The sequence below is a fragment of the Leopardus geoffroyi genome, chromosome B2 (assembly GCF_018350155.1).
Source record: "Leopardus geoffroyi isolate Oge1 chromosome B2, O.geoffroyi_Oge1_pat1.0, whole genome shotgun sequence".
NCBI classification, from domain to species: Eukaryota; Metazoa; Chordata; class Mammalia; order Carnivora; family Felidae; genus Leopardus; species Leopardus geoffroyi.
The window spans coordinates 62,271,490-62,291,366 of record NC_059332.1 but is presented as its reverse complement, the minus strand read 5'-3'; the positions used below and the strand labels follow the sequence as shown (position 1 = coordinate 62,291,366).

General features: G+C 34.6%; 1 protein-coding gene across 4 annotated transcripts in view; it reads right to left on the bottom strand.

The window, feature by feature from the left end:
- The window catches only part of ADGRB3 (adhesion G protein-coupled receptor B3), a 734,277-nt gene that overhangs the window by 543,488 nt on the left and 170,912 nt on the right, over window positions 1-19,877 (bottom strand). The gene's annotated exons all lie outside the window — the stretch shown is intronic.

Below are 19,877 nucleotides of genomic sequence, written 5' to 3'. Positions count from 1 at the left end.
CCTAATGGTAAAGACTAATTAAATCCTAATGGTAAAAAGTGATGAAGTTATATCTGTGCGAAGTGCTTTGAAGGTCTGAATGAATCCACAGAGTGGGTGCCCTTGAAGGCAAGTGTAACAACACGTGCAAAGGTTCTGGGTAAAGGGAAGCATGATACTTTCAGAAACGAAAGGCCATTGTGGCTGGACCACGTGGGGCACTTTTGCTACACTGACAAAGAGGATGCATTACATTTGTAAAAATATATGGACTTTTCTGACAATCTTGTAGACTATATAAGAAAAGAAAACCCACCCACGAAACAGCTTAAAACAAACATCCTTTTTAAACCCAAGTGACTCTGGGCACTTAGCAAAGGCCAGCAACTCCACTTATGCTGCATTAGATCCATGCCTTCACATCCATTTCAGAGCAAAGCCCCAGGAGTTTCCCTTTTCTTTCCTGTATCAGCATTTTTCCCCTCTACAAACATGCTATTATTTTCACCGTCTAAAAAATACCCTCTTCTATCCCAACTTTTCTTCCTAGCTATGGCCCCATTTTCTTGTTTTGCTAAAAAAAAAAAAAAAGGAATCACTTCTCTTTCTTCTCATTCTCTCTTGAACTCACTCCAATTAGCCTCAAACTTGTTCACCAAATGACAAATCCTATGGTTAACTTACAGTCCTCGGTGTGATGCTGTCCACATCACTTAGTACTCTTGATCACTCCATCGCTGTACTCACTTCTAGGATACTACACTCACCTGGTTTTCCTGCTCAATTGTCTGCTCAATTTCAACCCACTTTTCTGGTTTCTCTTCATCTCCCAGAATCAAACATAGCCATACTTTTATAGCCATACCACATTAAGGAGCTCATCCAATGTCAGAGCTTTACACAGAATCTATATATTGATGCCACCTAAATATATAGCTCCAGTCCTGACCTCTCTCCTGAGCTACTGCTCTATCTGAAATTTCCACTAGGATGTCTTATAGGCATCTCCAGCCTAACATCTCCAAAACTGACCTTCCTCTCCAAATTCTGCTTATCCTATTATCTTCCCTATGGTAGCTAATGGTAGGTAAATCCATCCTTGCAATTGTTCAGACCAAAAACATTCTTGACTCTTCTCTTTCACAGCCCACAACCAGTCCATCAACAAATCCTGTTGATTGTACCTTAAACAGATATCTAGAATCTGTCTACATATCACCATCTCCATTTATGTCACTTCTGATCAAACCACCACCACTGTCATCTGGGTAACTACAATAGCCTCCTGGAAGTTCTTCCTGCTTTATCTTTGAGCAATTCCAGTATACCTCAAAACAGCAACCAGGTAGATCCCTTTAAAAACAAATCAGATGACATCACTTATCTTCTCAAAGCACTCCGAAAGCTCCCAGTTCCATTTTTAACTGTAGCCAAATTTCTTCCAGTGTCTGCACAGTCTGGCTGCTGTTACAGCTCTGAGTTCACCTGTGTCTCCATAATTGCTTGGTTCCAGCCACATTGACTTCCTTGCTTTCCTTGTGCATATCCTTCCACTTTAGGGCTTTTGTTTTTACTGTTCCTTCTACTTCGACTATTCTTCCATATAACTTTACTACTCACTTCCTCAACTTCAGGTTTTTCTTCACAGAGAGGCCTTCCTTGATTCCCTTTTTCAAAGTATGATTCTTGCCCTCACTAACACTATCTACACTCTTTCCCTAATTGTTTTTTTTTTCCCTCCAAAGCATTTATCACAATCAGAATTACTATGTGTTAGTTACTCTTTTAAACTATTGTCCTGTTTCCACTAGAATGTGAACTCTTTAAGGGCAGAGGATTTTCTCTGGTTTGCCAGTTCTGTGTTCCTAGTACTTAGGATTGTATCTGGCACATAATGGGCATCCAGTAGCTATGTGCTGAATATATAAATGAATAGTTTCCGCATAAGAAAATTTTGCTGGCACAAAAATCAGGAAAAAAACTGACCAGAACAGATAGTTAGGTCCTAAGAAATTATTGTAAGAAGTGTTAATATGAAGTTCTGTTTCTTAATCTATGGGGACAGAATAAATGTATTAATTTCATTATCATGTTTTACTTGCATATGACATATTATGTATATATGTATGCATTCCCTTACGTGTAGGAATATTCCGTTTAAATGTGAAATGCCACACAACAAAACTTTTAACTAGTCTTGGATACCTGTGGAACATCTAGGAAAAGCAAATGCAAATCTTCCCTTAAAGAACATACAATAAAGGTCATTCCATCATCAGATGAAAATGTGCAAAAATATGCACTCACGGTGCACATTTATTAAGCACACAAGAAGCAAAACTACCATAGGCATAATTTATCAAAAACAAACCAAACCAAAAATTAAATCATAATTAGACCACAAGAGGTTCACATTATAAAACTAACTGGATGTGTATCATAAGATAAACACATTTAAATAGCTAAAGATACAAATAATGAACAAACATATAAGAAAGCAATAATATCCTATCAAAAAAGATGAGAAATATTGGACAGTAAAGCAAAAAGAACTGACAGAAATGTTCTCCATGAGAGTAGTGTTTGCATGACTGTATATACATATCAAAATCTAGTGAATTGTACACTTTAAATTAGTAAAGTTTATTTTATGTAAATTATACTCAATAAAGGTGATTTGTTTACTTATTTTACTTTTTTTTTTTTAATTTTTTTTTTCAACGTTTATTTATTTTTGGGACAGAGAGAGACAGAATGAACGGGGAAGGGGCAGAGAGAGAGGGAGACACAGAATCGGAAACAGGCTCCAGGCTCTGAGCCATCAGCCCAGAGCCTGACGCGGGGCTCGAACTCACGGACCGCGAGATCGTGACCTGGCTGAAGTCGGACGCTTAACCGACTGCGCCACCCAGGCGCCCCTGTTTACTTATTTTAATGTTTATTTATTTTTGACAGATGGGGGGAGAGAGAGAGCGCGCGCACGCGCGTGAGTGGGGGAGGGGCAGAGAGAAAGGGAGGCCCCAGGCTCTGAGCTGTCACTGGAGAGTCTGATGTGGGTCTCAAACTCATGACCCGAGCTGAAGTAGAACACTCAACCAACCGAGCCACCAGGTGCCCCATAAAGGTGATTTTAAAGAAAGTTATAGAAAGAAAAAAATATAGTCATTGAAAATAAAGATGCAAAAGACGGTATAAAATGATAGATTAATCACAATATGAAAGTAAGTGACTTAGAAGATAGAACTGAAGAATGGCTCAAAATTCTTCACAGAAATATAAAGAAATGGAAATACAAAAGAAAGTGTAAGAGATGTGGAGAATATATAAGTTCCACCTAGCTCTAACAGGAGATTTCACAGTGGGAAAAATGATACAATGCAGGACCTGGCATGCTCAAGGTAAAAAAGGATACAAATTTCTCATAACTGATGAAAGATCTCAGATGTAGTAGGCATAACCTACCACAGTCAGACAAATACATAGATTCCACAGCTAGGCACCCAGCAGTAAAACTTCACACCAGAACAATTTGACGAATATTAAAAGCTGTCAGAAAAAAATACTGTAAAGGAATAACCGTTAGACAACACAGAAACAACAGAACTCAGAGGGTCATGGAGTGAAAATATTTAGTTTTAAGGGAAAAATAACATAGAATCGAATATCTAAGTAAATGATCATACAGGAATGAAGAAATTACTGACATTTTTATTTGAAACATAAGAGAGCTTACCACTAACAGAATTCACTGAAGAAACTTCTAAATGTGAGAAAGATTGTTATGAAAGAGGTAAGGATTACTTAGTTTCGTAAAGCAACTAGGTTCTATTTCCTATATCATAACATGACTCACATATTCCAAATATCTTTCAGACTTCTATGTGCATCATCTAACAGACCATACCACGCACAAACAGTTTTGTATCAAGACTAACCAAAACATGAGTAGTGGTAAGAAAATCTTCCCATGTACAACTAGACATTTCCGTGACAGGAAAAAAAATGCTCATCATTATTTATTACAAGTGTCTCAAGAAAAAAAAAAAAAAAAACAAGGACAAGAGCACAGAAAGGAAAACATATTTTCTTCTGCATTACTGTAATAAGTATTTCCACTATTAAATAAATCATAGAATATTAGTATCTACTTATCTTTCTCTATATCTAACCTGTAAACTAGTAAAGAGTAAGATGGGAGAACTTGCTATAACATTTTGAAGTAAATCCATTTTTTTATTATAAAGCAACAATTTCTCACTCAAATTAAAAAAAAAAAAACTAAACATAAAAAGTATCCATACTTGATTTGCTCTATTTTCTTCCTGTGCACAACTTTTCAGACTCATGATCTTATTGACTCTAGAATTTTGTGTTGTCAGCCTCTCAACTAACATGATAGTGCCTTTTACTGGCTACATAATACTCCACCATGTGAATAAACAAAACTTGCCTGCCTTTGCTGCTGTGGAGGATCTCTTCAGTTGCTATAAATTACTGGACAGTAGCAATTATCTTTGTGCCTAAAGCTTTCTTGTAGGATATAAAAGGAAACGATTCTTCCAAAGACTCCTAACTTAGTGGCGGCATAGCCTCTTCCAGCAGTAGCTAACTTTAATCACCAGAGACCCATTTAACCAGAGTCTAAAATGAAATGTCTCATAAAATGGTTAGATGACAATTCTTACATCTGAAGATCACTATAGAGTTTCTTAAGGTATAATCCAAGGCTCTAAAACTGAAACTTCATGCAAGAAACATTTTTTTTTAAGTCTGCATGATGAATTATTCCTTCAGGATGAGATCTGGTGGTTCAAATAGACATCAAATGGACCCTGAATGGCAGCTTTTGAATTTTTATAAGAAAAACAATAGGAATATCAGCCTTCAGATGACACAATAACTCTATTTGGGGAAAGCTTTTAAACTACTCTTATTAAGACAATGCATCTCAAATATATTAAATAATGGGTATTTCAAATGGAACAAAATATGAGAAAAGAAGGAAACAGTAAAAAAGGAGCTACATTTTCTAATATCAAAAAAGATCTCACGAGGCTGCTTTTGATCACTGTGTTCAGATAATTCTAAAATTGTGTGTATCAAGTTATAAATAATTATTTCATTTCTCCCTTAATTTCCTCTTTTTATGCCTTCTTTTTAATTTCATTATTTATCATTTTGGGGATGATGGGATTGGTTACATAAGCAGCTGTCTATTAAGCTGCATTTAACATATTTAGGAACATACTTGAGATTAGTTTCTCTTCTCTTTATTTTCTAAATGCCTTCAGCATTCCTTTTTCTCATGTCACAGGCACATACATATCTAGGAGAGCTAGTATATCAGCAACAGTCTTCAGGGCACAGAATTTGGAATCAGAATTACTGAATTCACTAGCTCTCTGATGTTAGACAATTTACATAAACTCTTGGGTGCTTCAGGTTCTCCATCTAGAAACGCAAAGAGTAACAGTGCCGTTTCCGATGGTTGTTGTAAAATATTAAATGGATTAATATCTGTCTCAAGAACAGTGTCAGATGCATACATAGTATTGGCATTATCTGCAGCTTTTTCAAATATCCAATTGCATCATGGAACTAAATTCTTTTATTTCTTAATAAATGCCAGGAATTTATAAATAACTTCACTCATGCAACAAAAATTGAAATAAAATGATGAAGTTTTGCTGTCATTTGAGTTTATTAATATTAGTAATTATTTTCCTAGCCCTTTCAGTTTATATGACGCTATGCTGGATTTTGTAAATATTTTTAAAACATAAGATGCAGATTATACGCATGGTCCATTTCACTCAACATGTATAATTTTTAGAAATGAATAAATGGGTCAGGCCATTAAGTCATGCCACTGAAAAATATGTTATCAGATGGCAAAATGAGACCACTATCAATACATGGCAAGATTATTTGACTAATATTTGTATCTAAATTAAAAAAAATTAAGATCGTTTTTTAATGCTTATTTTTGAGAGAGAGAGAGAGAGAGAGAGAGAGAGAGAATGAGTAAGGGAGGGGCAGAGAGAGAAAGGGGGACAGATGATCCAAAACAGGCTCTGCACTGACAGCAGAGAGCTCAGGCTCACAAACCATAAGACCACAGCCTGAGCCAAAGTCAGATGCTTAACTGACTGACCACCCAGGGACACCTAATTAAGATAGTTTTGAATGAATAGTGTCAATTCAATAAACACTTCAGAGTATTGTACATTGGGACAGCCACCACCAGATTAGAAAAATAAGTAAAATATGTCCCTGACTTTTGGGTGCTTATAGACAAAAGGAGGATAAAAATCAATGTACAAATAAATGTTGCACCAAGCATGGTAATATAAGTGCCCTAAGACAAGGTAAAAACAAAGAACTAAAAGCTTCAATCATCTATTCATTTGATTAATATTTATAAAGCATTCACTATTACTTCTTCTTAAGGTGCTTAGAATATAAAAACTAAACCAAAAATGAAAAAAAAATCCTTGTCTTAATGAAGTTTGTGCTCTTATGGGCATAAAAAAAAATTTATATCCTGGCCAAGTAATTGGAAAGGGATTCCTGAAGAAGGTGACATTTGATGGGACACTGGAACAAGAGAGCAGCCTCTAAAGGACAGTTCCACATTCTACTGTACTGCATTTTCTCAGTACTGACCACAATGGAGGTGACTATCTGGTCATCATCTATGTCTTTGTCTCAACTGTAAGAGATAACAGGGTATGTATGGTCTTTGTTTTATTCTAACATTCTATTCTCTACATCCAAAATTATGCCAGGCACACAATGAAATAAGTGCTCAATCTTTTTTCATCAAATAGGTGTACATATGAGGAAATAAAAGGATAAGCAAATGAATTTAAAAAATAGAGAGGAGAAAAAAAGGAAAGGAAGGAAGGGAGGAGGGAAGGGAGGAATGGGGAATGAAGGAAAAAAGGGAGAGAATTATTTTAATAAACTATTGTAATGGGAATGAAGGAAGAGATTCATAAAGAAAAACATGAGCAAGGTATAGAGAGGTGTATAGTCGTGCTACAATTGATTGGGTTAAATTAAATTAACAGAAGGGTGAATGTTGGGAGTAAGTTAGATCAGCTTTTCTGTGTAAGGCCTTAAATGCTAGGTGAATGCAGAAGGCAAAGGAAAGTATTTTGAAGAAAAATTACACAATCAATATGAATATTTAATAACTCTATCCTAGAAGAGATGTAGATGGATTGGGATAAGAAAAGATATGAGGCGGAGCCAACTATAAGAGTATTCCAATAGCTCAGGCTAACATAAAGGTAATAAAAGTTGGATGGTGACAGTAGGGAAAAAAGAACATAGTGACTTTGAAAAAAAGTCATGAAGGAAAATTCTCTTTTTTCTTTTTTTTTAATATATGAAATTTATTGTCAAATTGGTTTCCATACAACACCCAGTGCTCTTCCCAAAAGATGCCCTCATGAAGGAAAATTCTATAGCACAAAACAAACAAGAAGCAAAAGGGAATGAGAAAGTAAAATTTTGCTTTATAATTTCAAAGCCGATATCTATTAACAGAAAAAGAAAGAAGAAATAAATCTCCATGGGCAAACAGTGAGTTTTGCCTTGGGACTTGAGACTTTGAGGGGCCCAGTGGTACCTCTAGGCAGAAATAGCTAACAGTAGCTGGAAATATATGGACGATGTCAGCACTATGTGTAGAGATTTGGGAGTCACGGCCCTAGAGGTGCTAACTAAATTCAATTTATGAGAGTGAATGAATACACCAAGGAGAGTTAATATAAAGAGCCATCTTCTGAGGGTGCAATCTGGTTGTATACAGAAGAAAGCAGGCTAATCACGAAGGCAAAGAATGGAGGGTACATGCAAGACGGTGCAAAGGAGTTCAAAGAAGCATGTAGAGCGGAAGAAGGGCAGAGAAAGCACCATATAGTACAGAGATTGGGGAGAAGAGAGGTGAAAAATGGTCAGGCAGTTAGATGGTCGTTGCAATGGGGATGAGTAGTTTAATGGAGGGAAACGGGCGAAAGCCGGATATATAAGGGGGTGCGTGAGAGTCAGGGAGAGCACATCTCACCAGTAAAAAGCAGCTGGTTACAAGTAAAGATGGGTGTGTTCCATTGCTTTCAGATATAAAGGTGAGAAAAATGAAAGAAGTCTTTATATACTGAAGGCTGGATAACTTCCTTAGTGGAATAAACAATATTCCACTCATTCAATCATCATTGCTACAACAGATGACAGCTGTGAAATTTCTCGATAAAGAAGCATCTGCCATGAGCACTGTTCCTTCTAAGTTCAAATGTTTTATATACTGAAACATGTACTTATCAATCTTTCATAGAAACACTGTAGATTTCTTTGAAATGTATCTCTCCTCAGAGAGTTGGTTTTCTTTAAGAATTTGAAAGAGAAAGTTTGAAGATTAAATAAAGAATGGAGAGACTTTCTTGTCCTTGAATTTTCTGTATTTCAATTTTTTGTATTAGCAAAATATCATAACATTTCTTGGGTCTATCTGGCTGAAGATAAGAAGACTTGATAGTTCATTATGGAACAGCAGATAATTAGAGCTGCAAGTGACAAATAATTAAATCTATATTTCTATGGGAGATAAATGAGATTCAAAAAAGTTTTGAGGACCGAGATTTACATAGCTGGTGGGACATAGCCAAGACTTGAACCTTTTCGTCTTTTCCAGTAAAGCTTTCACACTAGTTGTGCCAATGAGTCTAAGTTAAAAAATTCCTCTCTTGTGTTGCACGTCGTTGAAGTTCTCCATCAGCGCTTTCATACAGCACAACGGCTTGGGCAGGGCTTTGGGAAAGGAAAGAGGAGTCAGGAGGGACTTGAGGATCTGCTGTGGGCCATTCATACCGCTGGATATTCATCAGTCCCAGTCCAGGCTCCTTCAATCCTCATTAAAGGAAAGGGCACGGGGCTTCAGGTTCTGCATGAAGGTGTGGTGACACTACAGGTATGAGCCAATAAACTGCCTCTAATTCCTAAACTGCATCTAAACAAGTCGGTGCTTGTTTCCACCCAGATTGCAAAGAGTGTGCAGATGGAGAAGGCTGAGGGCCATGCGTTTACTCTGCATTTTTTTCTCCTTTGAAGTCTCTGGTCTGTGAGCTTCTCTCTCACGTAACATAGCAAAGGAGAAGGAATTGGTCCCCGCTGCAAAAAGCTGTTCTATTCCCTCAGTTTGGCTGCTTTAGAAAAGAAAAAGAGAGAGGGAGAGAATAATTCCGTGACTCATTTTCTTTTCTAACCTCCTTAACTCCAGCCAAAGAGACATATCATGACACTAAACATTTAAACTACCAGCACAACAGTTATTTAAAATTTTTTTTTCAACGTTTATTTATTTTTGGGACAGAGAGAGACAGAGCATGAATGGGGGAGGGGCAGAGAGAGAGGGAGACACAGAATCGGAAACAGGCTCCAGGCTCTGAGCCATCAGCCCAGAGCCCGATGCGGGGCTCGAACTCACGGACCGCGAGATGGTGACCTGGCTGAAGTCGGACGCTTAACCGACTGCGCCACCCAGGCGCCCAACAGTTATTTTACAGTAATGAACAGGCACATGGCAACAAAAATTGTGAAACCACATTATTTTTTTCTCAAAGTTCTCCCATATAACTTTCCTACATGTGTCATAATCATTCTTTTTAATCGCCTCTCTGCTACTCACAAATGCATTTCTCTTGAAAATCAGCATGAAATATAAGCATAGCTACAATTTATTTAGGGCCTACCATGGAAGCTGGCACTATCCCAGTTACCATACAAACATTTTTACTAAAACTTATAACTATCTTAAGGATTACTAGAAGGCCCATTTTACAGAAGTATTTTGGATGTTGCTGGGCATGACACTATGTATTATTTAAACACAATGTTTGTAATGCTTTAACTTACAAGTACTCTTCAAGCATTCTAGAAGCAGTTCTACAACATACTTTTTATACTGTACAGGAGTACCAGCTGGAAAAGAGTATTCAGATGTGGGGAGGATGGGGGAGCTAGCTAGGATAATAAAACTAGTGCCTTATAAGGAAGGAATGTGAAATATAAATCACATATTTCACACATAGAAGGACAAATGGAAAAAGTACCTTTTGACCATTGAATACCTCACAGCTGAATAAACTGTGTTTATTAATAACTGAATAATAACTTAATAATAATAATAATTCGGTAATAACTGAATAAACTTTGTATCAAGTTACTGAAATACTGAGATACTAATACTAGCTACTGAGTTTTTCTTCCACTCTTTTATTCAACAAATATTTATAAAATACCAACAGTGCCCAAGCACATGGCAATGTTACTGGATCAGCCACGAAGGAACACAAAGGTGCATAAAACAGATGTTCTACTCTCAGAAATTTTAGTCTAGCAGGGAAGGAAGATATGGAATCCAAATACGTATTTTAGAAGATCTTGGGTGTTGAGAAGATTAAAGCCAAGGCTTATCTTAACAAGTCTCTTTGGGTTAGGAAATTTCCTCTACATACTTCCCAAATAATATTTGAGAGGATGGCATTTAGCAGTTTCACATCAGAATAGTGAGCTGCCAACAGGAAATTTAGAAAGACATATGGAATGGTATTCAACAGAGCTGAGTTTAGGTGAGGTACTGGAGTCATGAGAAGTGAAAGCCCAGGTCTGGGCTGAGGAGAGAAGGCTGGGTGCAGTGGAGGTGAGGGTGCTAATACAGCCAGTCACCCTGAAGGCTCAAAACACTGGAAGGGGACTGAGGTACACAATTAAAGGGAATAAAGAAAGGGAGCACCAAACAACATTTACAAATAATTCACACACTGGTTTAGGGTTGGGTCTGTTGTTTTTTTGTTTTTTTTTTTCCCCTTTCTTTCTCTCATTTGCCATACCCTTTGTGTGATTACATTAATAATTTTAAGGCAAAGTAAGGACAACACAACTAAACCTTTCATGAAGTAGAAAAGGTAGCTTGAGGGCCATAAACATTTAGAGGAAAATAAATAATGCATTTATTTCATAAATAAGAATGCGCAAACCAAACTAATTAGAGCAAGGAGAAAAAAGCTTTCCTCTTTAATCTGGTTGTCATTAATACAGCAGGTATTATTTTTGCACTCCTGTAGAGCTAATTACAAATCAATTTTATATAATTAGATATTAATACTGTTATGTTTTCTAATAACTCTTCCTTTAACAGTGTCATAACAATACAGATTCTTAATAGTTTTCATGATAATAAATAATCGTAACTTTTATTTCAATAATCACTGGCTATTTGTTCTAAACTAAATATTTCTAGGTTTATTTCAGATTTAACACATCTTGGGATATTGAAGAGTACCTAAATTAGTTATTCAAAGTCAATTTAATTTAGTTTTCAAATTTAAAATCAATGAAATAACATTATTTTCCCCTTATATAATACCAACTAATGTTGTGTACTTTCAAGTGGAAGCTTTTGTTCACTGTCTGTAATTTTATTTGATCTCTGATTTTATTCACTTTGTCCAAGGATGGATCCTTGTTTGATTTCTTTGAGACCCTTCAGAGCTAAAAACAGAAGAAAAGATGCTGGAAGGCTTCCTCCCTATATCTGCCTATACTATCAAATATTTTCTTTCAGAATATACAGTTTTATCACAATCAGATTAAAACCAAAGCAGACATGCTCCAATAAATAGAAAAGGAACCTGAAAAATATGAATGGATCCTATTTTAAAGACTTAATTGTATTAGATAAACTATAATGTCAAAAGGTAATTTTCTCCTGTTACCATATCCTATTTTTAAAATATTTTGTTCCAAAGCACTTTTATAGCCTAAAATTATGACATGGTGGGCCATTATTATTTCAGAGAAACTACAAAAGATTTTAGAAGTTCTTTATTCTGAGGAGGATAACATTTTACAGCTGAAAAGCTTAATTCTGTTCTAAAACACAGTATATAAAATGATTTTAAGAGTGTGGTGAATGAATATATCAATTTGAGTATGACAAATATTGTGCATTATATTTTTTGAAAGTCAGAATATAGCATAACATATATCAACCAAATTATTACATCATTTTAGGAAATATGTAAAGCAATGCAAATATTAAGATTTTGTGGAAGATTCTTGGTTGTATATCTTTAACCTATGTCTATTTTTTGCAATTATATACACAAAATGTGTTTAAGGCCCATGAGTGTTTTCCTCTTTGGCTGAATTTCACAATTCAAGAGTTTTCATGGACCTACTATCTCAAACAGGGACTATATACACACATATATATGTATTCTTGATAATCAAATTAGTCATATGTAGGTATCTTGAAAGATAAATGTTCAGTACTAAGAGTATTTCTTGATTAATAAAATACTAAGAAACTAAATATTCTCTTTGGGAAGTTGATAAGAAGGATCTCCTATATCAATAAAATTACGAATTCTCTTTTACTTCTTTCATAAATTTTAGGCAAGTTCAGTTTACTTTGACAAATTTACCCTGCTGGCTAATTAGACCAATGCTATAATCACCTGATATAAAGATTTACAACTAAATAAGACCCATGTGTCCAGATTCAGTATTTAGTATGTGAACACCATAAACAGGGGAAAAGATTAAGAACTGAAATTTAAGTTCTAACTCAAACTCTGTATTGAACACTCAAAGCATCTGAGCCAAAGGGCCTGAAGGACAGGATAACAGTTGTGAAAAAAATAAAACATTCCATTATTCATGGCAAGTCAAATTCTTTTCACTGTCTGGTTCCTGCATGCTCTAAGTTAATGTGAGTTTACATCCCTGCTATTACATGGTATTATCAGGTTGAGTATCTGTTATGTTTGGAAGCCTATGTATAACTGTGACTATTTAGTATATTTAGCTGACACTACACCAAGCACAATTTAGCCCAGTGAATACAAAAGTGCTGTTCTATATTGAGGATGCTAAGAGCAATTAGATTCCTTGGACTCAATTCTTAAAGAACCCCTATGTAGCAATCTTTGTACATCGCCTGGTGGGAGCAACATTCACAATTAAGCACCTAATAAATGACTGCAATGAGGATAAGCCTTAATGTATTATACAGGCCACACTGATGTGTATAATCATTCCCAAAGGAACTGGTCACATTAGGCAAGACACAAAGGAAAAAGAACTATGACAGTGCTACTATTATCTATAAAGTACTATCAAAGTACTTGAAATTCTTCTACTCCCATTGGAAATTAATAAAATAATCTAATATACAAAAGTATTTAAACTGTCTGCAACACATGTTTACAAAGTACATGTTCTTTTTTAACAGTTAAATCAGAAATAAGAATTAAGGCAGATGCTACTCTCAAGCATATTTAATAATGTAAATGTTTCTATTATCTATAAGCTTTCTGCTACCCACAGGAAAAATTTCAAAGTCTACTTGTCTGGTATTTAAGAATCTTAATAATTGGGTCCCAACCAATTATATGGTAGTATACACCACTACTCATATAAGGTTTCTGCAATATCTAGGTTAGTCTACTAATTTATTCAGTGTCCCCCCAAAATACTTTACACATTGTAAACTCATACTTTCATTCATGCCTTTCCCTCTGCACCTCTTGGCACATGTTCAAATCTTACAATCCATAAAAGCACTAGTGAAACAATTCTGACTTCCCCATTATAATCTTTATCTACTACAACTAAATATTATCTCTTCCTAACTAAATTCATATTCACTGACTCAATGACTCAAATAACATTTATATAATTAATATTATATCAGTTTATTTTTTAAAATTTTTTTAACATTTATTTTATTTTTGAGACAGAGAGAGAGAGCATGAACCAGGGAGGGTCAGAGAAAGAGGGAGCCACAGAATCTGAAACAGGCTCCAGGCTTTGAGCTGTCAACACAGAGCCCGACGCGGGGCTCAAACCCATGGACTGCGAGATCATGACCTGAGCCGAAGTCGGACGCTTAACCGACTGAGCCACCCAGGCGCCCCTATATCAGTTTTTTATGTGTCTATTTATCTACCATCCTCTATCTCTCTCTATATCTACATTATATCACATTTATGCCATAGCATATAGGAAAGTGCCTTGTCCATTCTGATGCTCCATAAGCAACTGTTTAAAAAAATGAACTGATGTGGCATGCTGAAAAGTCCAATGCTAACAATAATGATGACAACAATAATAATGATAAACAGGAAATACAAACCCTAGTCAGGTCCATTTCACATAGATTTATGCCATATATGAACTTAGGTAATTTGTCTGTTCACATACAGATGTAAAAAAGTCAACAGGTTTCCAATACACAGAAAATGCAAGAGGCTAGAATTAAAATGATCCCAAATTGCTATTATATAAATAAAAGAGCACAGTTCAAAAGAACCGAAGTAGATATAACTGTCAAGTTGATATTAAGGTAGAGTAGTATATTCATGCATTATATATCTATTGGCCATGTGAGGTTAAATGGAGATATTTGTTTTTTATCAATTTGGAAGATATATTTATATTTAAAATAGTCCTCATAAAAAGAAAAGGGTAAAAAACTACAAAATGAAGTCACATTGTTACTTTTGTTAAACAATTTTCAAAACATACTTAAAATTCCTAAAGCAGATGCGCTAAAAAAGCATATTTTAAAATATCATTTTATTAATGTGCTTTCTAAGTACTCACATACAAGTTTAGTGGAAAGTACTACTATTCTTTCTTTTTTACCTGATCCTTTTACCAGTGTCTATTTCCTTATACTTTTTATTTTTTTTTGAGAGAGAGCGAGCACAAGTGGGGAAGAGGGGCAGAGGGAGAGAGAGGGAGAGAGAGAGAGAGAGAGAGAGAGAGAGAGAGAGAGAGAGAGAATATCTTAAGTAGGTTTCACGCTCAGCACAGAGCCCAACATGGGCGTTGGAGCCCAACATGGGGCTTGGTCCCATGACCCTGGGATCATGACCTGAGCTGAAATCAAGAGTTGGACACAACTGACTGAGACATTATTTCCTTATACTTTTAAAGATACTTTCATAATTCCTTTGTTTTTTATTGTTATCACTCTACCTATTTTATTTCTGTCCTAAGCATGTTTCATATTTAGACTTTCTCATAATATTTACTTAATTATCCTTTCTTAATATCCATTCACCTAATTTCATTGTGATGTAATCATTGTCTATCTCATCACCACACATTTTTGTCTTATCACCTTGTGTATGTTGTGCCACCTGCAAAAACATTCAAAATCATCTACCCCAATGGGACCACTTCTTCTCAAAGGAGAAAGCTGAAGTCTAGAAAAATCATTTGATTTTCTCTGAATCAAAGTGTCTGAGAAAATCAACTGATTTTTCCAGACTTCAGTCTTACTCCTCACAGGAAACAGTTCCCCAACACAGCTTAAGTAAGATGGTTGTCGATCATTGATCTTTGGAATGATTTTCAATTTATACTCCTACATAAGATAATAACTATAATAACAGAATGAAAATGAAATTGATTCAATGCTAGAAAACAGTCAAATATTAACATCCTTGGATACCCATGAGGAAGCTAAAACTTCTAAAACATATGGTATAACCAGGGACCCATGAAATTCTCTTACTCCAAGGCTTAGAGCACTTTTGCAGAAAAAATAAAAATGAACTTTTCACTAAATAATATATGCTAAAATATGTATTTTTTGACATTAAATTTTCAAAGCTTTGAAAAGAATTGTCTTGATTTGCATAATACCCTCGTGTTGCAATTCAACTTCAAACATTAGAGGGAAAAAGAGGCAGAGATTAATATGTTTTTAACACAGATGAAAATGTACTTGTCAAAAAGAGGTCCATAGGAAATGTGTTTTTTCATCAATAACCAATATTTTCAACACTGATATTGGTAATGTATTTTTTTAAATGAAGAATATCCAAAATTAGCATTTGACCTTTGAGACTGGGAATTCATCTCTTGCTTTTTTATGTTAATTTCTTTCCTTAAGTAAGAGAATTTATTTAAATTATATAAATAGAGAAATAGGATTATACTCTCAGAAGTCATAATTAAAATATGACCCCAAAAGTTTTTTTTAATTTAAGGAAAATCACTATTAACAATGATCAAGCACCATCATCTATTATTCGGATTGTATTTACAATATTTGCCTGAACAAAATATGTTTTAACATCAAAAGATTTATAGCAAATATGTTGGCATGCAAACAGTGTTGGTATTCAAATTCTTAAAATAATTTTTATGTTTCAGTAATTCAGAGAGAGGCTATACGTATACAGCTTAATTACTGTGTTACTTAAACATTAATTACACTCATCATGTAGATTCTTTTGAAATAAAATCACTCTGTAAGTAAAAATTCATCATATCCTAAAATTATGTTGCTGGCGTTTTAAGGATGTACTTTCCAAAAGTAGTGAACAGAACAGGGTGAATAAATCCTTAGGAACTTCTGCTTTCCAGTGTGTTCCCCATAAAAAGTTTATTTTCTTAGAGTGTTCTGTGTTCTATACTCTTCTTAATGCTTAATGACAAGCCATAATATATTAATAGGTTTTCTAAGCCAATACAATTTTTTCAATCAGGCCACAGGTCAGATTTTTCAATTAACTTTACAGTTTAATTCAATAGATTTCAAACATCATTGGTACAAGATCATTTCTGGTGCTCATGAAAAATACAGATCCTTGAGCCTCATCTCAAGGGAATCTGACTTAGCAGGTATGGAGTAACATAGGGGAAGTTCAACTTTTAGCAAGCACACAATGTTACTTATTCCAGGTTGTCTTTGCATCACACATGGAAAAATGCTGCTGTAGTTAATTCTCTGATAACAGCTACCTATGTGAGGACCTTCTTTTATTCACTAAACATTCATATTTTTTCTCTCCTTTGTCTCCTTCTCATCTCCTCTGTTACATCCTTCCCTTTCTCCTCTTCCTTCCAGATGATATTCTCCATTGAATAAATATGGCATGTACTTTATATGAGTTATCTTGTATAGTATCTCTTGGATGTTAATGCATGTTGAGAGATACTATGACACATATAATTATTACAGCTGAAGTATAACTTGATATTCCATTTTATCCATTCATAGCATTTAGTACTTATATGCAAAATAAGGACTATTTGGAGAATAAAAAAGATACAATCTGCATCGTACTGAAAATGAACTAGCATTGAAAATATCTTAAATGTATATGCTAGTTAGGAGTAGCAAATGAAAGGTCTTGAAATGTGTGGTATTTTTCTCTCACCAGAGTATATGGGTAACAAGCCTGTGGGACCGAGAGAACTGTTCCAATGACATTATCTGAACTAGAAGCCAAATCCCTTACTTTGTATCCAGCTGACAAGGTGATGAATAATATCACCAAAACAGGCACTTCTCCCTTTTGACACCACTAAATGTCAGGTCAGAAACTACCATACTGGAATCCACGGAGCCTGATTTAATTTTATTTGGCTCTATTTTTGCAGGGATAAAAAGGAAATTAGATCCATCTGACCTTGAGATACTCTTATTGAACTAATTTTACAAATATTTTAGAGCTTTCTTAAAAGCACAAAAAAGTTATTGTGACTAGATACTGAAGTCAAGGAAAAGCAAATGGGAAGTAGCATACTTAATAAATGTTTTCATAGCTCTCAGTCCACGAAACTGAACTATTAGCTAATGACAAGTTTAACCACTGAGCTATTTTAGTGTTTCCAGTTACAGAGTGGCAGAGTATCTCCTAGAATAAAACAAAAACAAAAACAGAACAAAACAAAAAAACCTCTAGTTGATTTTCTTAATGTTTCACAGATTTCTGAACTTAAGTGAAATCTACATAAACATTTTTAAAAGCTGTAATCTGAAAGAACTGTCTATGAGATACTGGTAATGGGGATGCTGCTGCCTGTGCATCATTATCACACTGTCTCTATTTTTATTTTGAAATTTATGATCAAGTGACAAACAGAATATATCACTGACCATCAGGCTAAGGCAAGTTTATAACTATTTCAATGTGATATGAAAGAAACATTTTCAATGTAACCATTATCTCATTGTTTATACCCAAAAGTAAGTTTTATTTGATGTATTTTATAACATGTTTAAGCAAATTCAGCAACTCAAGCTAAAGAGTTTTTCTATTGAGATATCATCTCATACCTGTCAAAATGCTAAAATCAACAACACAAGAAACAAGAGGTGTTGGTGAGCATGTGGAGAAAGGGGAACTCTCTTGCACTGTTGGTGGGAATGCAAACTGGAGCAGTCACCCTGGAAAACAGTATGGAGGTTCCTCAAAAAGTTAAAATAGAACTACCCTATGACCCAGCAAATGCACTACTAGGTATTTACCCAAAGGATACAAAAATATTAATTAGAAGGGGCACATGCATCCCAATGTTTATAGCAGCATTATCTACAATAGCCAAATTATAGGAAGAGTCCAAATGTCCATCAACTGATGAATGGATAAAGAAGATGTGGCATGCATATATCTATATCTATATCATCTATATCAATATATATATCTATAATATACAATATTACTCAGTCATAGTAAAGAATGTAATCTTGCCATTTTCAATGACATGGATGAATCTGGAGGGCACTATGTTAAGCCAAATAAGTCATATAAAGACAAATGCTATATGATTTCACTCATGTATGGAATTTAAGAAACAAAACAGATGAACATAGGGGAAAAAAGAAAGAGGCAAACCAAGAAACAGATTCTTTAAGTACAGGGAACAAACTGATGGTTACCAGAGGGGAGTTGGGTGGGGGGTGGGTTAAATAGGTGATGGGTATTAAGGAGGGCACTTGTGATGAGCACTGGCTGTTGTATGTAAGTGTTGAATCACTAAACTGAACACCTGAAATGGTGTTTTATTTTAAAAAATGGTCAAAAAGGCTAACTTGTGTTACATCATTGATGTTAGAATAGAACTCTGTATAAACCTTTCTTGATGTTTCCTGTCAATAAATATCAAAGCATTAAAAATAAGCATACGTTTAACATCGTTTTAAAAGTTTATTCTGAGTAATTACAAAGACAACTGCATAATGATATAGATGGTCACCATATTATGCAATGAATTAAATATATTATAAAAGTGCAATAACAGAGACTACTTTAAAACTATTGTATATTCCAAAGAGGAAATATTATGTAGATAACTCTGACTTACAGATGTGAAGATTGGTCAAAAGGTACTATTATAAAATTTCTGATTATAATTTTTATATTCTTATTTTGTATTATATGGCCATATTTAAAAAATAAACATAACAGATTTACACGCACATGTTTGTATAGATAGTTAGAAAGGAAGACAGCTAGATATTTAAAATTTTCAAGATATATTCTAATGTAGTAACAGTTATTGTCTCTGGGAAATGGAATTGTAAGTACTTTTCCTTTTTTACTTCAGGCTGCTTGTTGATTTATATCTCTACAATAAACATGAGTATTTTGTAAGTAAACAATAATGAGAGTATTGTGTAAATGTTAGAATAACAAATCTCTAGACTATAATAATTGCAATTAAAATAAAAATTTTAAATATTTTAGCAACATAAACAATTCTGTTTGGCAATATGTGAATACACAAAATTGTATATCTGCTAAGATTCCAACTTTGTGTTATAAAAGTTATCTGGAATGGAACACAGAACACTGATGCCAAAAGTACTAGATTCTAGAATTATGAGGGTTTTTTTTTAACATTTTAAATGTTAATACTATTATAAAGTTGTTTGGAAAAAAAAAGTATGAGCTCAGGTGTGTACATCCAAAATCATAATCTATAAATATGAAAAGCCTGTCCTGGAGTTCACACATTCAGTAGTTATTTATTTCTGAACATCTGGTAAATGGGTAAGTTCCTGACTGACTATAAAAGTAGAATGT